The sequence below is a fragment of the Lipotes vexillifer genome, unplaced genomic scaffold (genome assembly GCF_000442215.2).
Source record: "Lipotes vexillifer unplaced genomic scaffold, Lipotes_vexillifer_v1.1 scaffold153, whole genome shotgun sequence".
NCBI lineage: Eukaryota > Metazoa > Chordata > Mammalia > Artiodactyla > Lipotidae > Lipotes > Lipotes vexillifer.
In genome coordinates, this window is record NW_006774670.1 from 4,371,813 (window position 1) to 4,389,441 (window position 17,629).

At 45.0% G+C, this 17,629-nt stretch overlaps 1 protein-coding gene across 1 annotated transcript in view; it reads left to right on the plus strand.

Annotated features, from left to right (window-relative positions):
- Nucleotides 1-9,248: 9,248 nt before the first annotated feature.
- The window catches only part of KLF3 (KLF transcription factor 3), a 34,551-nt gene continuing 26,170 nt past the window's right edge, over nt 9,249-17,629 (plus strand). Inside the window, exon 1 of the mRNA XM_007449406.1 lies at nt 9,249-9,538. The gene's annotated coding sequence lies outside the window, so the exon portion shown is untranslated. The remainder of the gene's footprint in view (nt 9,539-17,629) is intronic.

Here is a 17,629-nt window from a genome sequence, read left to right on the forward strand (position 1 = left end):
GTTGGGGGTGGGGATGGGCTGGGGGACAGAGTCAGGGAGACAAACAGGATGCCAGGAGGTGAGAAATAAGGGTGGGGAGTAGCGGGCAATCTGAAGAGGAACTAACAAGGTCTGTTGCTTATAGTTACCCAGAAAACTTTAAGAATAATAAGACAAACAAATGTAGCTTAAAGAAACCTGAGAGAAGCTAGCCCCTGCTGGCTGGGACGACAAGCCCCCTGTATTAATGGTGCCTGAGGAGGCGAAGGTAATCTCCCACATATTCACATTCAGCACAACTGCTGACACTCGTGTTTCCCGTTGAATCAACAGATCCTGGCGAAAGACCACGGGGAGAGGGCGAGTGGACCTTGTGCTCGGGGAAGTATATTTCTGTCTCTTGAGAAATAGGAACTTTGGCTCTATTCAGTCCAGTGTGCTGGGTTTTCTGGTTTTTCAGTTTTGTTTTGTTTTTTTAACTTTTTCTCTTTGGAGTCGCTTTTAAAGCAAATACACGCTATTTTGAGGAAGAATCTCAGTTCCAAGAACGTGCACAGATTCAAGCAGCAGTTAAAAAGCCAAACAGTCAATAAAGGAAGATGGTCACCCTGTCCCGCAACCTCACCTCCTAGAGCCCCTCCCTTTCCACCCACAGCCCCCCATACGTGCCCCCACCTCAAAACTCACAGGCGCTGAACCACACCTCTGGCTCCGGGTGCCTTCAAGGGGCCACCTTGTAAAACTGTGCTTCAGGCCCTACATTTAATTACACACAGCGTGCACATTACTTTCTTAGCTATTTAAAGAAGCCCACTTCTTATAACAAAAGTAATATATGCCCACTAAAGAAAAAAAGGCACATAAGAGCACTGAATGGCAAAAAAAAAAAAAAAAAATCACCCTCACTCTTATCACTTTGCTATTACACTATTATGATTTCAATATTGTCTGCTGTTAGCAAATCTTTTTCTATTACAAGGGCAGTGAAGAATTCTCTACTGTTCATGTGATCCCACCATATGCTTATTATTTTTCTAGACGTATCAGCAAACTTGTAAGGCACTTGTGAGCGTGGACAGGCTTGCCAGATTGGGAAGCTAAGGAATGAAAGTTGGAGCCTTCTTCCCCAGTAAGTACCAGGGAAACTGGTGCAAATGGGTTTTTACACAGAGGGAAACACTTCACATGTCACAGTTCAGGATTTGGAGGTAAGCATGCAACACACTTGGAATCGGCAGAAAAAGGAAGGCAGCAAGGCCACTTCCCTAAAGTATAATTCACACAGTATCTCTCTGCTGGCTTAGTTACTGAAGAGGGAAGATGTGTGTGTGTGTGTGTGTGTGTGTGTGTGTGTGTGTGTGTTGAGAGTGAAAGAGATGGTGTGCGCACACACACACATATATATGTATTTCTACCCACGGCACACGCACCATAGTTGCTGCCTCCTGCACTGCACTGGTGGAACTTTCCATTAGAGTTATATTTAATGTCATTTTATATGCTATCATGCATCTCACTTGTTCAGAAACCTTCCATGGTTTCCCAAAGTCTGCTGGAAAAAATTGCATCTCCTTGGCATTGCATTTTCCCCCCAGCACGGCCTCAGCTGACCTTTCCTAGCTTGCCTTACACTACGTGGTTCGTCCACCGCCCCCCCACCCCTCCACCACCAGATGCTGGGCCCCTGGGCGCCTCTCCAGACTCCAAAATGCAGTGTGGAGCCCCCTCTCCCTCCAGCAGTGAAGTTTTGTCACTGTTTATCACCTCCTCCGTGAAGATTTTGGGGGTTTTCCTGACCAATGTGATTTCTTTTGCAAACCTATAAGCTCCTTGAAGACCAGGCCCAAACTGCACAAGAATACTCGTAGTTTTTGAATGAATTAGTTTACCTTTTTATCCTTTTAACACTCATATAAGGGTTATTTTCTAAATTTGGCTCATTATATTCTGCATTGTGTAATAATTAATTAAGCAAATATATATATTCTTTCAAATCTCTTGAACACAGGGGTCATATACATATTTCTTGCACTCCTACACCCACCCCAGACCTATAGTAAATATTCAACCAGTACTTACCAAACTAACCCAAATCCAGGATTCAAATGCCAATAAATTTTCCGTAATATAGAGGAGAGGTTTGGAAACATAACGAGTAAGCCTCATTCCAAAACAAGCTGAAAGATGGGAGGTAGTTTATCTTACTTTGTGGGTCTCTCGTTCTCTTAGAAATAAGTTACAACTTAGAAATAAGTTACATTCTCCATTTTTTATATGTGTAGGTCATTGATTTAGGAATTACAATTCAGTTCCCTTTGAAATAAATGTTATAAATAATGTTTAAGATCCCTGATAAGTCCCCCAAAGCCAATCTGAACACTCAGTGAAGCAGAAACAGTATATTTGCAATAAAAAGTAGAAAATAAAACTATTGATATATTTTACTAGTACAATAACCAATAAAAACAACCAAATACAAGTGATTATTTTTAACTTGAATAATCATGATTCAAGGAAAGCAGATTTCAGTATACAAAAAGGAGGATATATCTAATCATTCTCTCCTGGTTGCTATTATTCACCAGTCTCTTGGGAAATCAAGATGTGGCCTGAGGACCTAGGTCTTACTCTTGATTCCCAAATCTGGACAAAATTATGAGTAATTTCAGCATCCACATGGAACCACATTTAATACCCGATTCGTTCTGTTCCTTCATCTCCTCATTTTCAGGCATATTCTCCACCCATCTCTTCTCCCACTCCCACAGGCACACCCTGAACCATGCTACCCCTGGGGATAGCATGCATTACCTTTAAATGTTAAACTCATATATCCCCACTCTCTGGGAACTCACCTTCTAACCTTCCAGGTCATTCATTACATTATTCCCAACACACCCATTCCCTGACCTACTTGAAATGTCCAGTTCACTGAAACTTTGCCCAGATCTCTAGTGTCCTTCTGTTTTAGCTCTCCAACTCAGATTCCAATATCCAACATTTCAACTATTTTTGTACTACTGTCCTTCAATTGCATTGTTCTGTCAAACATAATCCAAGACAATTTCAATTGTCCACCTGCATTAGAAATAATGAGAGCCCCTGGGTTGGGTGTGCAGGACACATACCATTTTGATCTTTATTAAAAGTCGTGGCCACCTAACTCAACCTCAGTATTTCCTGGCAATCCTAAATTGGATGGTTGGTTGGATGGATGGATGGATAATATTAGTGAAAACTTGTAGAGATGCTAAAGAGAATCTCTGCACCCTTTGTAATGCTTTTGAGATGGGTGACCCTTAGTCTAGCATTTCTAATTTTACTTCAAAACATGTGGCTTTGCAATTCTGAGAAAGAGTAAAGTTGGAGGCATCACAATTCCTGATTTCAAAACTATGTTACAAAGCTATAATAATCAAAACAGTATGCTACTGGCATAGAAACAAACACATAGAACAATGGAACAGAATTGAGAGCCCAGAAATAAATCCACATGTAGATAGACAGTGATATTTGATACAGGAGTCAAGAATACTCAGTGGGAAAATGACAGTCTCTTTAATAAAAATGGTATTAGGAAAACTGGATATTCACATGCAAAAGAATAGACTGGAATAGAATAGACTATCTTACACTACTCACAAAAGTTAACTCTAAATGGATTAAAAACTTAAATGTAAGACATAAAAACATAAAACTACTAGAAGAAAACATAAGGAAAAATCTCCTTGACGTTGGTCTTGGCAACAATATTTTGGCTATGACACCAAAAGCACAAAGAACAAAAGAAAAAATTAACAAGTGGACTTACATCAAACTAAAAGGCTTCCGCACAGCGAAGGAAACCATCAACAAAATGAAAAAGCAACCTATGGAAGGGGAGAAAATATTTGCAAACCATCTATTTGATGAGGGGTTAATATCCAAATTAAATAAGGAACTCATATAACTCGACAGTAAAAAACAAAAACAAACAAAAAATAGTTTTAAAAATGGGCAAAGTACTTAAATAAACATTTTTTCCAAAGAGGACATACAAACGGCCAACAAGTGCATGAAAAGGTGCTTGACATCACTAATCATCAGGGAACTGCAAATCAGAATCACAATGAGATACCACCTCACACCTGTTAGAATCGCTATGATCAAAAACACAAGAATAACAAGTGTTGGTGAGGATTAGAGAAAAGGGAACCCTTGTGTACTCTTCTTGAGAATATAAATTGATACAGCCACTATGGAAATCAGTGTGGAGGTTCCTCAGAAAACTAAAGATAGAACTACGGTATTATACAGCAATCTCATTTCTGGGTACATATCCAAAGGAAATGAAATCACTATCTCAAAGAGGTATTTGTACTCCCATGTTCATTGCTGCATTATTTATAATAGGCAAGGTATGGAAACAACCCAAGTGTCCATCAACAGATGAATGGGTAAAGAAAATGTGATATACACACACTCACACACACACGCACACACTGGACTATCACTCAGCCATTAAAAAAGATGGAAATCCTGCCTTTTGCAACAACATGGATGGACTTCAAGGGCATTATGCTAAGTGAAATGTCAGACAGAGAAAGACAAATACCATATGGTCTCACTTACATGTGAAATCTGAAAAAGCCAAATTCATAGAAACAGTAGAATGGTGGTTGCCTGAAACTGGGAGATGAGGGAAATGGGGAGAAGCTGGTCAAAGGATACAAACTTCCAGCTAGAAGATGAATAAGGTCTGGGAATCTAATGTACAGCATCGTGTATATAATAAACAAATTGTATGCTATACTTGAAAGAAGTTGTTAAGAGTAGATCTTAAATTTTATTACCGCTAGAAAAAAAAAAAAGTAATTATGTGAGGGGATGGAGGTGTTAACTAACTTTATTGTGGTTATCATTTTGCAATATATATGTGTATCTAATCATCATATTGTACACCTTAAAATTACATATGTTATAGATCAATAACATCTCAATAAAGCTGGAAGAAAAAGAAAGGAGAAAAAAAACATACATTTTCCTTTAGGGTAGATGTGTCTGTGTTGATCATAATTTCACAAGCACGTGACAATTTTCTGCCTTCATAACTCAGTCCATCATCACACAAGGAGGAGAAACTTTCCTGGGGAAAGAATGGAAAAACTCTGAAAGAGAGTGGTGGAGGAAGAAAGAATCTCAAGAATATGTGTCTGTGTATCAGAAAGAGATTGCCTGAAACGGAACTAACTGTGATATAAGCCCTGAAAGAGAAAGTGGAGCTTTATAGTGGCTTGTATCCACTAGGCTCTGAATCAATCTCAACATAGTGTTATTGTTTAGTTGTCATCTGTTAATCAACAAATATTTTTGGAACAACTTATATTTGCCAGACACTGTTCCAGGAGTTTGGGAAACAGCAGTGAAGAAGACAAGAGGGTGCAGAGAAAAGGAAACCCTCCTACACTACTGGTGGGAATGTAAATTGCTGGAGCCACTATGGAGAACAGTATGGAGGTTCCTTCGAAAACTAAAAATGGAACTATCATATGAGCCAGCAATCCCACTCCTGGGCACATACCCAGAAAAAGCCATAATTCAAAAAGGAGTGAAGAAGCCAGTGTCCTTGCTCTCATGGAGCCCAGGTTATAATGGGGAGAAAAGGTTAAAAAAAAAAAAAAAAAAAGCAAGGAGAACTAGACATTGAATGAGGAAGGGAGGGATATTTTAGATTGTTTGGTCATTCCTAAAGATGCAATATTTGATCTGAAAACTAATGTTGAAAAAAAGAACTATCTGTATGGAAATCTGAAACCTTGCTTTCCCCTCATGACTACAAGATGGCTGCCATAGCTTCAAGCATCACACCCTCACATAACTTCCAAAGCAGGTCTGGGGGTTTATCCTTACAAGAGTTTCCTTTCATCAGGAAGAAACATTTTCCATAAGCCCCAGCACACTTCCCTACAGGTCCCACTGGCCAGAACCAGGTCACATAGATATGGTTCTCTCCACTCACCAGCAAAAACGGTTGCAATGATTGGTTGGGAGAAATGATGCTGGCGCCAGGGAGGGGTACACTTCCCTGAGCACATGCTGCCCCAAACCTAAACCAGACGAGCCTGCTGTCCTCAAAGAGCAACAGTGAAGCAGCTACTGGAAGGACCAAGCTTGAGATATTTCATTTACCCAGGATATATGGATTTATCCAGTACCTAAGCTTGTGCCAGGCACTGTACTAGTATTAGGAATAAAAAGAAGACCTAGACACCACTTTGTACCATCTCCTTAAAAACAGTGAGGGGAACTCCTTCTTCCCTCTCCCTCACTATTTCAAAGGTACAGTTCATGGCCACTTGCCACCCTGAAGCCCCCTCTCATCTTTTTAGTCTGAATGACTTCTTCTCAATTTATAGCTCACACTTACTCATTTTACAAACATTCATTGAACATCTGAGCCATAAGGATACAATTTTGCTAAAAAGACAAGGGCTGTGTCCTCACAGAGTTTCTATTTCAGTGATATAGAGAGGTAAAGAGTCAATTACAAGAAGGAATAAAAAGAGGTGAAGCCTGGGTGCTATCAGGGTACCAAGAAGGAGCACCTCCACTCGTCCAAAGGTGGGGTGAGGGATGGTAGTAAGAAAAGATAAATTTCATTGAAGATGTCATTTAAATCAATATTTAAAGGATGAATAGAATTTAGGGAAATGAGAGTGGAGGTCAGGAGTTGGAGAGAAAGCCAAGGAGGCTAGTCCATCTAGAAAAATGAGCGTGTGCAAAGGGCCAGAGGTGGGGACAGAGAGTTGGAGGAAAGAAAAGGAAAGAAGCTCATTGTTGCTGGAGAAAAGAGTGGGAGGGGAGCACAGGTAGAGGTGAGTTTATAATGACAGGTGAAGGCCAGGTCAACATTGGGGCTAAACTCTTGGACTTTATCCGGAGAGAAGCCATTGAAGGGTATGACATGTTTAGGTTTGCATTTTAGAAAAAGGCTTCTTAATCCTTTGCTCCAATCCCTTACCCACACTTCAGCCACACTGCAAACAGGATGACCAACAAGACACTGTGGCAATAGGCTGGGCCAGGGTGGTGGCCAAGGAGTGGGTGTTGACTGAGGAGGTCAGGGATTCAGTGAACCACAGGGCTGTGACCAGCGAGGGAGGGGGGAGGAGTTAAGGATGACTTCAGGCAGTTCTGGTTGGGGCACCTGGAGGGATGGTAGTGTCCTTCACTGGATGGATTCACTTTTGGACAAGTTATGTTGAGCTGCCTCCCACAGGGCACTGAACACAGTTGTGTTCATTAATTAATCTTTTTTATGACTTCTCTCCTCCCTCCCGCATCTTTCCTATCAAAGCCCCTCCGTATCAGATAGACCTACTTCAGTCTTCTCTGCAGGTTTTCATTACTCTGTGTCCCCTGAGTGAAGCCTGTAGTTTTTGAGACCCCACTATGAGCCAGGCACAGAAATGCAAAACAATTTCACCAGTCATCACTAATACGTTGTTGTTTTTTCTCAGCTAATACAAATCTAAGTCGTCTAATCAGACATTTAACTGTGTCAGTGATCAATGGGTTGCAATTAGTAATTGACCCGAATCCAACTTTTTTCCTTGTATTTGTCTTTATTCGCTAAAACAAACAAACAAACAAACAACCTCATCCCTTTACATTTTAAAGATTAATCTTATGGGACAGTATGATGGCACATAAACCGGTGTCCATTCTGGGTGTTTTCCACGTGGTCTTCTATGTATATGCAATTTTTTTTTTTTTTTACAACAAGCAATTTCACTATTTGAGGTTTCCCGGTACTAATTTTATAATACTGTCTAGTTACATGCCGGGGCTCAGAATATACTCTATCTCTACGTTTTAAGCAGTACCATGCCTGGATGAAGCATCAAAGAGAGAATAGTGAACTTAAAGGGACTTTAAAACATCTTGAAGCAATAACAAGCCATAGACTGCAGCTGGGGCATTTTAAAACAGTACACAAGACTAAAACAATTGAACCAATTTGTCCTTTGTTCTCTTTATTGCATTCTTTATTACATTAGTACTGCTGAAAAAGAAACTCGAAAAGCATTAAACTTGGGTACCAAGCTCTCCAAAGTCCTTCCAGGAGCCTGGCTGGGACAGAAAGCGAGTTTCCACCTCCTGGCTCCTGTGAACTCCCCCGAGGACGCTCGCGCTCGGTCCCAGGGAGGCGACACGAAAGGAAAGGTCGCCGCTCCGAGCCCTCAGCTCGCCCCGAGTTCTCCCTCTGGGCGGGAGGATCTGGACCGAACTTTGCCTAGTTTTCCGACAGGCCTGGCTGAGCAAATGCCGCTACGCCCGTCGCCGTTACGCTCCAGCGGCAGGCCCGGCCGTGGGAAGTTTGTTCGAGGGTCTCCCGGCCTTCAAAGAAAAGTCCCGGGAGGCGGGGGCACCACCCTGCCGGGCCGCACCCCCGTGGAGCGGGCGAAAAGGGGGCCCCGGCGCCCCCGAGCACAAAGAAAGCGCGCCAGAGGATGGCTAACGACCTTGGAAACTCCGGACCATTTTAGGGTTGAAGTCACCCTAAATGCCCTCCCTTTCCTCGCCGCTCTTTCTCTCCCGAATCCGCCCCCGTCCACCCGCCGCTTCACCAGCGGTGCCTTTTTCTGCTTTTTCTTTAAGAGAGTTGTCTGCGCTGGGCCCAGGAGGGGCCGCGCTGGGCGCGGGGCCCAGCCCTTCCCGCCACGCCCCGGGGCCGCCCTTCCCGCCGGAGCCGGCTGATTGATGGCCCCGACCGTCCCGGGTCCCCCGCCTCGGCTCGCCCGCGAGCCCGGCTGTGTGTTTTGGAAGCGCCGCAGCGGGCTGCAGCGCTGTGACGCCCGGAGCGGCCAGCGCCGCCCCTCCTTCCCCCCCGGCTCGGGCGGCGGCGGGCTCCAGGGCGGGGGCGCGGGGCCGGGCCGAGGGCGGGGGCCGCGCACGCCCAGCCCCACGGCCGCACCGCGCCTCGCGGGACAGGTTGGGCAGGCGGGGCGGCGCCCGGCTCCGGGGAATAATGAGTGTCTGTCAGGCCGTCCCCGGGTGACTGGGCGGGGCGGGGCGGAGGCGGCGCGGGAGGCGAGGGTGGCGGGGGAAGGGCGCAGGGCGGGGTGCGTGTTTGCGCTAGTGACTCGGCCGACCCCTCCGGCGGCTGCCTCCACCCAAGTGGGTGGGGACCCGCCCAGCCCGGGCGGCCGCGGCGGCTCCCTCTCCCCTCCCTGACCCTCCCACCCCGGGTCCCAGCCTCTACTTACCCCGCCAGCCCTGGGAGGCTCGCAGAGCGAGCGGCGCCGGCGTCATGTGACTGCCCGGAGTTGGTGCCAGGAGCCAGAGGGGAGCCAGGAGCGGAGCCGCGCGGAGCCGGGGCCCGAGCTAGAGCGCAGCGCGAGCGCCCGCCGAGCCGAGCCGCGCCCGCCGCACGCGCGCCAGTCCCCGTCCCCTGCGGCCGCCACCGCCAACGCCGCCGGGACTGGAGCGCTGACACCACTGCATCCGCGGGTTTGCAGGCAGCCCGGATCCGGGCCTTTATTTCTCGCCTGCAGCTCTCAGCACTGCGCCTCGAAAAGTAAGTCCCCTCTCCCTCACCTTTCCTTCTCGCCCCGACTCCCGCTGCCCCCCTTTTCGGCTCGTCCGGTTTCCTTTTTTTTTCCCCAAGGGGGGGCGCGCAGTGAATGGGTTGGGGGTGCAGCGCGGAGGTTGGGGCGCTCCTGGGCTTGGGAAAGTGCAACAGCTCCTGGCAGCCGGGGGTTGGGGTGGAGGAGGAGGCGAAGAGGAGGGGGCCCCCGGGTTCAGCGGTGGAAACTGCGGGATTGGGGAGAGCCACCGTGCGGATCGGCGGGTGCGGGGAGCGAGGCTGGCGGCGCCTGCCGCGGCCCCAGTTAGGGCGCGGGCGGGGGCTCACCTGTGTGGTCCCGCGACAGCCGCCCGCCAGCCCGCCCGCGATTCCCTCCAAAGCCCCAGAAATCTCAGTTCCCTCCGCGTGTGGCAACGTTGTTTGGAGAAAGGTAGCGCAGAGGCCGCGCGCTCCCGCTCCTCCCCCTCCTGTTCCCCCCCCCCGCCCTCCGCCTGCGCCCCCAGCAGCCCCCCTCCTCGGACGGGGCGTGTTGTCGCTCACCCGCCGGCGGAGCAAACTTGGAGCAGCTTCGCGGGCCTTCTGGGAAGAAACTTGGGGCGATTGGGAGTGGAGGCAAACATCCCAGTCTCGGTGCTGGAGCCCAGGAGCTGCCAGGGCGTCTGGATTCCCGAGGGCAGGAGAAAGAGCTGGCCGGGTTTGGAGAGTCCTCCTTCGGTGCAAGGAGAACCTGCCGCAGTGTCTGGAGCAAGGATTGCAGAGTGGCTGGAGGCGGAGAACGCCTTAGGCAACTGCCCGCAGTGTTAGGGACCCGAGCCGGGTGGGGACTGAGGGACTGATCCCTGGACCCGCACCCTTGGGACCTACCTTTCCGAGTGGCTTTTTCGGAGATGGCAGACAATACCTGGAATTGTCGTAGCTACTTCTTTGGCAGATAAAAGAGAGAACACTCTACGCTGCTTTAAATTTTACAGCAATATACAATAATACTAGATGAAGAACGTGTGAATGGGACTTTTTTTTAAGTCAGGTTAAACGGAAATTGGTAATTGCTCACCTTCTAGTATTTCACTAAAATAAACATTTTACACTGAATTTTTTTTTTTACTCAGAATGTATTTTTCCATTAATGTCATCCAAGACACTTAAATGTATTTATATTCTCACAAGAATCTAGTATATGGAGAAAAGTATGAAATAGTATTCTGACTTCATTTAGATTTAGTATCTGTAATTATTAAGCAAAATCAAGTGGGGAATAGGGCAGTTGTTCACTATAGGTTATTCCACAGAACAATTTTGTGCTGTCCTTTTCTGAGTGCTTTATGTATGAATTTGAGGAGCATTTTTAAAAGAGAAATCCATCTGGATGATAATCTGCCTAGCCCAAGAGAAGACTTGCTTCTAGGGAAAAAACAATTTAATAACACTAACATCTTCAAAATTTTGTGAGTTAGTATCTTTAAAAGAGTTAGTAGTATCTTTAAAAGAGTGGATGAGTTCTTTCTGGCTTGAAACATGGAGTATGGGAGTTGCCCTTATTCTGTTAACAGAACCTGAAATGGGATGTTTGATTAATTTCATTTAGCTCCCTAGAGAAACTGATATCTCAATTTCTACAGTCAGTGGGGTTTGCTGCAGAACTGTTAGAAGAAAGCAGCCTAATGTACTGTGGGTGAGGTCAGTGAAGATAGGCTGTAAGGAGCATTCTGTTGGCATGAAGAATGCAAGTGTGAAAATCCTAACGTGAGAACAACAAAAGTAACTGCTTAGACCACAGAACTTTGTCAGAGGTAAAACATGACAACATAGTTTTGGAGAGAGCTATTGTTTTTTTCACTGCAAAGTTTCTAAATTAAAACCCAGTCTTCTGGTTGCTATGGACACAGTGATGCCTTTTTTCCTTCTTTTTTTTTTTTTTTTTTTTTTTTTAACCTGTAGTTATGTCTACACACAGATTCTTAAATCTCTGCTAATAGAAACCTGAGTTAAACAGTACTGGCTAACAAAATAAAGAGAAAAATCAGAAAAGGACTAGTGAGTAGATTTTGCTACCTTAAAAATACCCAAAGGAAAAATAGACATTTTAGGTTGTCTTATACAAATTGATACTCTATTCTGCAGATTGTAGAACAATTTTGGATGAAATGAAATATCAGGAACAGAATCACATTCTCAAAAGGTGGATTTTTGTAGATGCGTGTACATGTAGAACAGATGTGCAGCTGTGTGGAAGTATCTTTGTAACTAAGCAGTTGAAAAAGACAGTGAAAATTTGGGGTGAATCTAGATGTCCCACACTCTTCATCTTAGAATTTAGTTCTGTGGCGCAGGGACACTTACAGTTGGTCCCACTTCGGTTATGTGGGATGACCCCAGTGTCAACTGAATTCTCAGCAGCTGTGCTGTCTCATTTTCCTCTTGATGCTCTGAGGCTGAACAGTGATCATTACCCTATTACCCTAACCCAGAATTTGATCGTGGCTAGAGACCAGCCATTAGGATGGGGGAGAAAGAGACAAAAGAAATTCATAGGGAGGCTGGTGTTAATTAGGAAGGTTTCTGCTGCTTGAATATGATAAAATCACATGTTCACTTACGGTGTTTACTGTATGTGGAAGCTCCTATTTGTAAATAGGGCAGGTCCCCTGTATAAAGCTGGTGTTATTATTCACACCCATAGAACAAACACCTCCACCCCCCTGTTGTTGTCTTAAAAAACTCCAGCTGCTCATGAATATAGGGTCAGGGAGGGCCGGCTAAATGTTTCTCTGTGCTTTCTCTCCAGCACAGCCAGCAGAGCTGTTTCCTGTTCTTTGTTTCAAGGCTGGGGTTTGCGTCATACATTCCAAGTGGCATATGTGTGCTCTTTCCTGTTTCAGGCTGTTTTCTGGTAGATCAGTAGCCCAGACCAGGCCATGGTCCCTGCCCCTAAACTCCCTATCCCCACCCAGGGAGTTATCATGTCTCTACACACTTACGATTGCCTAAGATGCCTGTGTTATGTCATAATGAGAAGTCAGTTAACCTTTTCACATACACCCTTTGCTCCCATGTGTTTATATGGGTGAATAAATACTTTTACCTTTTTTAGTTCATCATTGCCAGCTTGTGATTTTAAGAAATGTGTGTGCGTGTTGGCTAGAAATCTAAAGGGGGTTGTTTTGTTTGTTTTTCATTCTTGTTTTGAGATCGGCATTTTGCCCTGAAGCTGTCAATTTTGGATGGGGTTACCACCTTACAGTTTAGAAGATCTAACATGATCTGAAGGATGTGGCTCACCCTTGCATTTAACACAGGACACTCAAGGCACAGGAGGCTTCATGGGATGGAGAACTCAAGCAGCCTTGGCAGCTTGGACTGACTTGGAAGTCTTGCTTATGTTTTAAGGGAGAAATCTTCTATTGAGGCAAAACATAAGATGTATTGAGAGTACTACAGGATTATTTCTTTTTAAGGGCAAAGATTTTACTGTATGCTACATCTGATTTCCAAACTGTTCTAAGAATAAAAAGCTCAAAGAAAAGGAGAACTGGAATAAGTTCATTTAATGATAGTTTGGAAATTTTTAACCTTATATTTTGAAGGCAGAAGGAGAATGCTCTTGTTTTTATTGTTTTACAGTAACAACTTTCTCATAATCCCGCCCCCCCTTTTTTTGGTGTATTCTGTCAGTTGTGAGTTAGCAAATTTCGGGGTTAACCATTTAAAACCTACTTTAACAAACTATTTTTCTCTTGGTTCTCCAGAAATGAAGTTTTAAAAACAAGGTTGGAAAAGAAACCTTTTGACAAGTTTCCCCCTTAAATGTCTTATTTGGGGATTTTCTCTAAAATCTAAAGGGATTATCTCCAGTGTTCTCTAATGGAATTAATGGAAAAAGTTGCTGAGGAAGCACATCAGGCCCTACCTATTCTTCCCCAAATAGGTAATAATAATAATAATGCTTTGGTTTTAACATCTCTTCCCAGCACGTTTTTCTTTGATAGATAAAAGGGAAATGCACAATATGCTATTAAGAAAGCTACTAGGGTCAAATAGTAGGATTTTGACAACCTTCCAAGAAAAATGATGGGAGTTTGGAAAGTTTCAATAAGATTTTTCCTTTCTTCTTTGGAGGAAGCAAACTTGAAATACTAAGCTGCTTGTAGGACAAGAGGCCTTTAAACTAAATTCATAAGTAACCCAAATTGAAGTAAGTTTTTTTGTTTTAGTTCCAAAGTTGTGAACAATTCAACTAGATTTGGTAGACTGAGTCTTTATTTGGCTTACCCCAAATCATTCTTTCCTCCCTATTTGTTGGGAGAGGGAGGTGCTTAATAGAGGTGATGAGGATCTAATGTTTTGTTAGGAAAAATTCTGCAAGCTTTTAAATGTAAGCTAAACAGTTGGGAAAAATTGTACCAGTCTGATAGTTATTATAATTACCAAAAAAGTGAGGGAGGTGAACACAATAGTTTCATCTCTAAACCATGTAAATCATTTATCTCCATCCCCCCCCACCCCGCTTTTTAGATACTTGCCTTCTTAATTTGTCCAAATCAACATTTCTGCTGTAAAATGAACAGCTTTCTTAAGTGGTTCTTACTCTCTGTTTTCACACCCAGTTGTGTTTAAGAAAAATAAATACAGGCAACCTCATCCTTTAAGTATCAGGAATTACATTATTCTGGAAATTGGGTTTCTTTCTGAAGTGCTTCAGTTATCGTTGGTTATAGCTTAAAAAAAAAAAAAATCCTAGAGACATAAAACAATTGATATCTGGTTTGCTAATATGTAGTATTCCAGCCAAAACTCATGATGGAGTGAGTTGGAAGGGAAGGATTATGATGGCTTTTAGCATTCTCATTTTCAAGCCTGATCTGTCCCTTTCTTAGACCCCATTTCTCATCTGAAGCAGTAATGCCAGAGCTCGAGACAGGAAACCAGACAGCAGTCTGCCCTGATAAGAGAGGGCATTGTCTAAGGAAGGTAGCCCTGCTTTCCCCCCCCTCAATTCTCCTTCCTTGAAATTTAGTAGTAATAAGAGACACAATGCTATAGACACAGTTTCTGAACCAGAACTAGGACTGTTTTTTCCCACAGCAAATATATGTATGTATATACATACACACACACACACACACACACACACACACACGTATGTCTCTATGTATATCCTTTTAACTGGCTCTGTGCTTTTTCTGGAATATCACCATAGTTTAATGGCACATTAGAAAAAATTATCAGTATATTTTGTATCTATTGGTCAGAGTATTTAATAGTAAGTTTCTTTCTCTAGCAAAGCAGATTCCTAGAGCTATTGGAAACTCATTCCTTTGTGTTGGCAGGCTGAATACATTATCACTTCCCCCATCTCATTAAGGGGAGCTGGAGACTGAATGTAGTAAGCTAAGTGGCCCTTCAGCCCATGCATTCCGTGTAACCCTGGGTCTAGCTCTTACCCTCTTCCCGGAAGGGGGTGCCTCCTGAGACAGCCCCCTTCCAAGAGGACCCTGAAGGAGCCCAGCTTAACCTGGGACATGCTTAAGATGGTTGCCAATCTCTAGAAGGCCTGGGGCTCTCCAGAGATGGCCTGGAGCTAGTCTCAACCCAGATCAGTGGAGTTTGGTCAAATCTAGACAGAAGAGGTCCAGCAGACACTGAGGTCAGCGCCTTCTACCCTGGAGAGCGACCTGTGATCCAGTGTGGGGTTTTTCTCCTTTGTCCCATATGCTCTTCATTCTAACTACTGTTCTCTGAGTCTAATCCCGGAAATCCACTCTTCTGTTCTTGCACTTTACACTCTGGTACCTTCCAAAGCTTTGCACCCCCAAACCGCTAACATTAGGAAGTTCAAGTTCCTGTTCTACTTAGTTCTCCAGACAAGGGTGTTTTGTCTCCCAAGCCTCCTGAGTAAAGTTTTCACATTTACTTTGCGTTTCAGGTTTTAGAAGATGATTTTAAGGCTAGCTGCACTGGCCCCTGGGCAAATTTTCCTTGTGTACAGTCACTCTGAGGCCCTTGCCCTTCATTTTATCCTAGCGTGTAAGAAGGGTAGTTTGACATCCATTCAGGTATTCATCTCACAAGTATTTATTGAGTACCTACTCATTAGAGCTAATCAAAGATTGCAGTCATTTTTCTCAGTTATGCCACAAAATGGAGTAGGTCCAGGGTGATCTAACTTGAAAAGTCATTTGGAAATCGTAATTGTCCGCTGGAACCTCCCCATGGCACTGCCTTCCATGGGCCAGTGTGGCACACACACCCCATGCCCCTGGCCCCAGGGGAGTGCCCCAACTATAAGATGATTCTACTTGAGAGTGAGTCTCATAGCACAGAGTGGAGCAGAACAGAAAGAGCCGTGGGCCTGCAGCGGACACACTTGGCCTCTTGGCTGCAGCTCCAGCCAGCTCTGTGAATTTGGGCGAGTCTTTTCACCTCTGTTCCTCCATTTCCTCATTTCTAAAATGGGGACGAGGACCTGACCCTTCCACCTTTGTACAGTTATTATGAGGATTTCCGTATTTACTTGGGTGAAGCTGCCAGTTTTTTCTGAACAGTTTTATGGATGCACTGGCTAATAATCGGCTAATTTGCGGCCTTCAGAATGTCTTTTGATGTTGCATCCAGGCATGCACTGAGACAGGGGAGGCATCAGGGACCAGTGGGAAGGAGCTGAAGTCACCACTGCTGTAAATACACTGCCCCTGGTTCCAGATCCCCAGATGGCAGACTTGTCTGCAGAACTCTCCATCCCACTCTTGATGTGTGTTGTCCCTGCCAGGGAGACAACAGGGTGGAGTGCCAGGTCCACCACCAGCCTTGAAGTCTGACTACTTGGGGTTCAAATCCCAGCTCTACCACTTTACCAGCTGTGTGATCTAGGGCAGATTAATTTACCTCTCTGTTTCGGTGTTATCAGTAAAATGGGAAGCTAGTACCTCCCCACCTCATAGGAATGAAATGACACAGTCCATGTAAAGAACAGCACCCAGAGAGTGCCAGTAGGAAACCTGTGACATCACTGAGCTGCTGGCTTGGTCAATAGAAGAGGCTTAAAACAAAACAAACCTAGTGTTTGTTATACACACACACACACACACACACACACACACACACACACACACACCTTGAAGTCGCCTCTCTCTCTTCTCTCTTGCTGTCATTTTTTTTTTTCTCTCTATCTTAGGTTTTTGTTTTGGGTTTGTTTTTTTTTGCGGTATGCGGGCCTCTTACTGTTGTGGCCTCTCCCATTGCGGAGCACAGGCTCCAGACGCGCAGGCTCAGCGGCTATGGTTCACGGGCCTAGCCGCTCCACGGCATGTGGGATCTTCCCGGACTGGGGCACGAACCCGTGTCCCCTGCCTCGGCAGGCGGACTCTCAACCACTGCGCCACCAGGGAAGCCCCAACCTATCTTAGGTTTTAAAACAGAGTAGAGACTTTGACACTATATTTGTTTAGAAGATCTCTGGGTGGGTACTAAAAAAACACTCGGAGGATGATGCTGATAAGGTCTCTGGAGGACCTGGAACAGGCAAGGTTAAGGTTAGGAGCATAGCTTTTTTTTTGAGGAAGTTTGGTTTAATAGGTTTCCTTTAGGTTAGGTCCCCTTACTCCTATTACTTATTTAAGGGAGGTTTTTTGTTTGTTTGTTTGTTTTTATTTAAGGGAGATTTCAAGTGCATTCGAAGGGAAAGGGAAGTGACTGTGGGACTCCTCATACAGGCTCAGTGCTTTTATATTCACTCCTTTGGGCCTGGCAAAAAACTTAGTGGACGTTCCTGATCTCCTCTGGGGAGCAGGGAGGGAGCCCCTCTAAGGGGGTGTAAAGCACTCCTGTCCTCAGGTGCTGCCAGTCCGGGTGGTGGTCCTGGGCAGACCATTTGTAAAGTAGAAAGGCCCAGCCTATCTAGGTAAGAAGAGGTGGCCTCAGATTGGTCAGGGAGCAATCAGCTGGCTGCGCTGAGCGGCGAGGGCCTTGAGCTGGTCTTTGAAGAATTAGGAGGATTTAGATAAGCCGGAAGGGGACGGGCATTCCACCCTGGTTGCCCAGCATCAGGGCCGAAAATGAACAAAGGCGGGGTAGGGAAGCGGGTGG